The 6,098-nt window shown below is 38.4% G+C and overlaps 1 protein-coding gene across 4 annotated transcripts in view; it reads left to right on the top strand.

Annotated features, from left to right (window-relative positions):
- The first annotated feature begins 4,628 nt into the window (after positions 1–4,628).
- Positions 4,629–6,098, top strand: part of grik2 (glutamate receptor, ionotropic, kainate 2) — a 120,899-nt gene continuing 119,429 nt past the window's right edge. For 2 of the 4 annotated variants that reach the window (XM_081696218.1, XM_027015447.3), the window contains exon 1: positions 4,635–4,752. The gene's annotated coding sequence lies outside the window, so the exon portion shown is untranslated. Of the gene's footprint in view, positions 4,753–6,098 lie in introns of all 4 variants that reach the window. The other 2 variants (XM_081696219.1, XM_027015464.3) reach the window with 2 other exon arrangements.

Below are 6,098 nucleotides of genomic sequence, written 5' to 3'. Positions count from 1 at the left end.
GTTTCAAATTCAGTTTTAAGAAGATGCTAAGATTCTTCCTTTCCCATTCTTGCCTGTAACAAAATAGCTTATGTAGGTCTATGTGAAAACAGAAAAAAAAAAAAACCTCTTAATAAAGATGCTTTCCTAGAGTGTTATTTTCTGAAATTTCTCTAAAGGATGTGGCACATTACTTGGTGTTATGATTATAACGAAGCTTGTGAGTCATATGGAAAGGACGAATTTTGATTAAGACGCCAATCCAAGGGCCTTGGGCTTGTTTACCTTCCAGCCAGTGTGTCTCTACATTAAGTGTAACGTGAAGGAGGTGGAGAACGAACACACTTGCGAAGTGCTTGTGCCTTGGATGTGATGCGAAACGGTACTAAGTAGGGAAGCCATAATATGGACAACAGACAGACCGGATAGCAGAAATGAAAAACAAGTTTAGTAACAAACGGACTTACCAGGGACAATACGGAATCGAACAGGCTAACAAAACAATAACAGGCTAATAGGGTTAGGGCGAGACCAAGTTAGCCAATTAACAAAAACTAAAGCACACAGAAAGTATTACAGATGAGAGAACAGCAGGGAGCACGGGGCGAGGAATGAGAAGTGAGATTAAACAGGAATATACAAAATACATACGCGAGCGGAGCATGGACGAACGAAATCATAAAAGAATTAATGACAGCCAACGAATGACCGACAAACAAGAAGCGAAAGAGACAGAGGTTGTCTACACTAATGAATGCTAAACGATCATCAGATGGAGCGAAAGGGGAGGAGACAGGGAACCATGGAGACGGACGAAAACCCGGAAACGACTCGGTTGCCATGAAAACGGGGAACGCTCAGGTCTGCGGACGTGACATTATGACTTGAAAATGTAAGCAATATGAAATATTAGTCCATATTCGCAGTTCAGAAGGTCATTTTTCAGATCTCCTCTTTAGGCATTTTGTGCATGGGGCAGACTGCTTAATATTATGGAGAACACATGCTGATCGGACCCACTGTCAGAACCACTTTCCTTATCTGGACCTGTCTGGAGTTCCGTGCCCTCCGAAATTCCTCAGCCTATCATAAATAGCCTCGGTGAAGAGGAAGAGAACAAAAGAGGATAGTCCTTCTGCTCTAATATGAAGTGGCACCACACTGAGCATTTCTAATTAGTGTCAGGGTCGACTAATTATAGACTGAGAAAACCTTTAATTTTGCATTATTGAAGGGGCTGGTGGGGGAAGGAAAATAATAAATGAAAAATAGTAAGTAGTGCAATTTTTCCATCTCACTCTCTCTTTCTCCCTCTCTCTGTGTCTCGCTTTCTTTCTCTAACACACACACACACACACACACACACACACACACACACACACACACACACACACACACACACACACAAAAAAAAAAACATATCTTGTGAGATTGAAGCTTGGTCCCTGCAGCTGATTCTGTCTGAAAAGATACTGGCTCACTGATATGAAATCCAGTAGTAGGCCAGACTTTACATCTGTCATCTTCTCTAAAGACAACATCAGTTATTCTACGTTTAGTGGCCCATAAGTTCTTTTTGTGTTTTTTGAGTTTAAATGCATTGTCATTCACTTCAGTTTCAAACTGATGTTTGATGACACTCCTTCAAGGAAAGTGGATCTGAATAATATTACTTATTGTCAATAGTTAATTTTTCTTAATATGAAATGAGCAATCATTACATGAAGTAAGGTATCCTTTACTTTTGCGTGGCCACTGAAAGCATTGACTTAGCTGATGAGTTTACCCTCACAGGGACTTCAGGTTGTGCCCTGGTTATTAAATCTGAATTAGAAAACACTAGGAAGCTGAAATTACATAAAACAAAGCCCCGAAGACAGCCACAATCAATAGTCAATATATATTTTTCCTGGCTGGCAAATTCACACAATTATTTGAGGTTGAGACTGATAAAGACACCTAAAATCTCTTTCTCAAGCAATATTTCTCTCTTTTGGCTGTGTGTAATTCAGTTCTCCTCTGAAAGCTACCATCTAACCAGCTTTATTAGAACAAAGAACCTGATAGAACCTAATGGAACCTAATCATAAGCAGCAAGCATCATCCCAAGTTAAGTCAAGGAAAGTTAAAATGAATTTGCCCCTTTTTCTTGTTAGTTATAAGAGAGTTAGTAGCTAATTGTCCTTCTCTTAGGGCACAAGTATCCTGTGTGTGTACACATGCTGCTGTCGCATGGGTATAGTATGTGCTCTGAAATAATGGTAATAGCTTTTCCACAAAAGTGGAGTAGCTACATTAGTACATTTCTTTTTTGAATAAACAACACCAACATAAATAAGAAACAAAAAATATAAATTTTATGCCATGCATATATAGTTGGATTTAGATAGCTCTGGATTTCTTAGTACCTGTTTTTCTAACCATGTCTACGCTATAGGCAATATCAAGTTCTCCCTGCCACATACTTAGTATTCTCACAAAAGTAAAATGTGTCTCAAGGACTTATGAAATGTATCAGGAACCTCTTGAAACTTCTCTCACTTCATGCTATCGTCAAAGTCACTACATTAACTCAATACAGGAAGTTGGAGTTCTTCTGGCAGTAGAGTGAACCAAGTTTTGACAAATTGAAGAAATGACTTCAAAATGTTTCTAAGGTTGCAGTTAAATTTCTTTAACTTGGACTCAAGTCTATACAGGTATTAAGACAGTTACAAGAGAACTGAAAACAAGAGCACTGAAAACAAGAGGAAGTGCCACAGAGCTGTGCAAAAGGTATGTTTAGATGCAGGCCTCACACTTCAGTATGCTAAAGTGTGATGCAATATATATAAATATTGTGGACTTTTAACTGAGTTATCTGATATGGAATCTTTACCTTTCAGACGTATTTAGTGAGCTTTGATTGCTCTTAAAAATTTAATGTTCACATAAGGAAATTAGACAGGAAGAAGTGATTAACACTCATTCAAACTTCAGTAACATCATTTGTGTGTGTGTGTTTCTGAGAAAGAAGGGGGTTAAAAGGCATTTCCTTATCCTATTGGTAAGCACACAACAGAGTTGTCTATTATTGATCTATTACTGAACTCTCTGTGTGGATCTGTGTGTGTAGAGGGAGTACATGGGTAATCAAGACTGCCATCTAAAGATCTGTCTCTTACACTAGTTTGAGAGTTTCCACAGTAATGTTACAGAGCTGCTTTCCAATAAGTTGCCTGACAGGCAATGAGAACAGGGGCTGATCAAGCCTGTAGAGTGCTCCACCTCATTCTTCAGCTGGGACAATGGGAAGACATAGGGCTCATTAGAGACCAAACTTCAGAGGATCTTCCTTGCAAAAGACGTTATTAAAGCTCTCCCATGTCAAAAGCAGCTGAAAGGAGAATAACTGAAATGGACACAAGGTGTTGCAGTGGGAATTTAGATCTTAGGTTGAAAGGGAGTCTGCCCATTGATAACATTATGCCTGTTTACTTAAAAGCAGACTTCAGTAAAGATAGACCAATGCATTATAGACCAGTGCTTATAATCAGAAGAGGTTTTTTTTTGTTTGTTCGTTTTATTTACAATGTTCTATGTGCTAGTTATTTCATTCTAACAAGGAAGTTGCATAGTATTTTCATGACCATATTCACAATAATAAAAAATGGGTTGTACTGTCTTTTGTCCATACAAATGAATATGTTACTTCCTCAAAAGAGTAACATTTATCCTCAGCTATTCTCAGTGGAAAGCTGAACAACATTTCTGAGCCAGAAGCACTAAAACCATTAAAAAGGAAATTTAAGCAAACTATGCATAACAAACTGTGCATTTAGGCTCCTTTGTTTTGTATCTGTGGTGTTTAAGTATTAGTCCTATTCTGGTATGCCGTGGACTTAAGAGCACAGGTAGGCTACTGTGAGCTGGTGTTTGGCAAGTTATTTCAATTCACGTTCATACGGTGCTGTTTGCTGCACTGACTGTTGTTGCGGTTTGGGTATTTCCTTCGGCAGATTAGGTGAATAATTAATTTCCTCTCCGATATGGAAGACTGACTGTAATTAAAGAGACGAGAGAGGCAATAAGAGCGTCTCTCTCTCTCTCTCTCTCTCTCTCTCTCTCTCTCTCTCACACACACACACACACACACACAGAACATCAGAACATTCTCTGGTGTCTGGTAACAAATGCGATGAGGAAACTTTTCCTTTCAGGTGCGTTTATTGAAATAAATAAATGCACTAAATCAATAAACCAACGTTGATATAACCTTAGAATTCGACACGACGGATTTTTGTACTTTTCTTCTCCCATTTTCTCTAAATGTTTATCCTTTTTAATCTGATATTTGCTTTAATTTTAGATAAAATCTTGTCCAGTCATGCCGTTAAATTAATGATAAATTTTATTCGTGTCGAAATATAAACGCCCTTAATTTTAATTTTATGGGAAGATTTAAAGGCGATTTCAGGGTACATCTACCTAATGTGTTCACAGTTTGGCCTGCAACCTTTTATAAAACCAGATGGCCGCCGTAAAAAGAAGACATTTAAAATCTGTGGATCTTTTTTTAAATAAGAAACGCCGATTATCTTTAGGTCCGCCAGTCCCCTGTTTCTTTAAGCAATGCAGTTTTTTGTCCGACAGGAGGCGTGTCTTCTCCACGGCCCGGGCACAGAGAGCCGCAAGTCTGAGAGAGCGGATTTCTTCTCCGCTGTCGGAACAATTGAACTACTTTCTCCGGCTGTTGTAACACCTCTTCAGCTCATGTTGCCTTTATCAACAGAGGTAAGGGTATTTTTGATTGCAATTACTGAATTTTAACGAGTACCAGAACTATCTGTTTCTCTCCGTGAGACTTTAATGCAGGAAAAAAAAAATGTGTAGGCTAGTTTTACAGATAAGGCATAAAAGCATGATCCGAAACTTGCTGTGACTCATCTGATAGCCTGTTTTACCGAATTCTGCGACGCATCCTTTCAAAATGTTTGCTGTTTACACTTCTGATCCAGCATGTAATTTGGCGCGCGCATTTTCTCTTGAGGCCATCTTAAATATCTTGGAAGGTTATGATTGGTAGTTAATAAAACATGCTGAGACGTGACCCCGAGTACCTGCGTGCGACCCTTGTTTAAAATGCGCGTCGCCTAATCCCAGCCAAGATATATGTTGGGTTTTATGGCTGAGAAAGTATGATGGTATAATTAAACGCCTAGCGTACAGTAAGAACCGTCAATTGTCAGTGGCATTGACGTGCTTCGTTATATGAATGATTCATAGATTCACCATCTATAATCAAGCCGGATATAAAGTAAAATAGCATAGGCATGTAGATTTCATGTCTAAGAGTGAAAATCAGTGTACTCAGATTAAGTTTTTAATAATCATGTGGAAATCTTGCTAGTAAGGTCAAAGTTAAATTTCTAGAAGGACTTCTAGAAGCCTGCTAGCAGAAAACTCTAAATCTTATGTTTTAACTGGGATGGTGATAGACGTGATGTTAGCCAGTAGGCTATTATAAAATGAGAGAGCTGCGCCAATAATAATCTACAAAATCATAAAGACTATAATTGATGTCGACTGGAATTTACGCGCGCTCAGTGGCTGTTGTAGCGTAAGGAGATAAACCTTACACTGTGCATCAACGTTTGCGTTATGACATTTTTACAAGGTTACTAGATTAAAAAAAACAAAAAACTTAAGAACGTTGCAGAAGGTAATTGAAAAAGTTATATTCTCAATGGAACAATATGATACGGCGTTTTAAAAAGTGAAGAAACTATACAAGGGACAGAAAGTTTAAAAACACTGCATGACGCCCTGAAACTACTGATAGTAAGAGTAATGAGCTATGGCTCAATTGTCCATTTATGTTATTTATTTATTTTCTGTTGGAGAAAAATAGAACCTCTTTGACGGTAATAGCCTTCAGTTTGTATATAATCTTTCGATAACAATGTAGATTTTCTAGTCTTGTTAATATTAATAATTAGATATGTTACTGATGACTGGACTCACTAAAAGAAGAGGTGTCGTTTGACGACGAAGTGGCAGCTGTGAAATCCTCCCGCAAGGAACTGCCTGATAACAGGCAGGTCCTCTGTTAACGAGCGGCTCGGACCTGGTTAAAGTAC

This window comes from Electrophorus electricus, chromosome 14 (assembly GCF_041902795.1).
Source record: "Electrophorus electricus isolate QZ-2024a chromosome 14, ASM4190279v1, whole genome shotgun sequence".
NCBI lineage: Eukaryota > Metazoa > Chordata > Actinopteri > Gymnotiformes > Gymnotidae > Electrophorus > Electrophorus electricus.
This window is presented reverse-complemented; position numbering and strand designations above follow the sequence as displayed.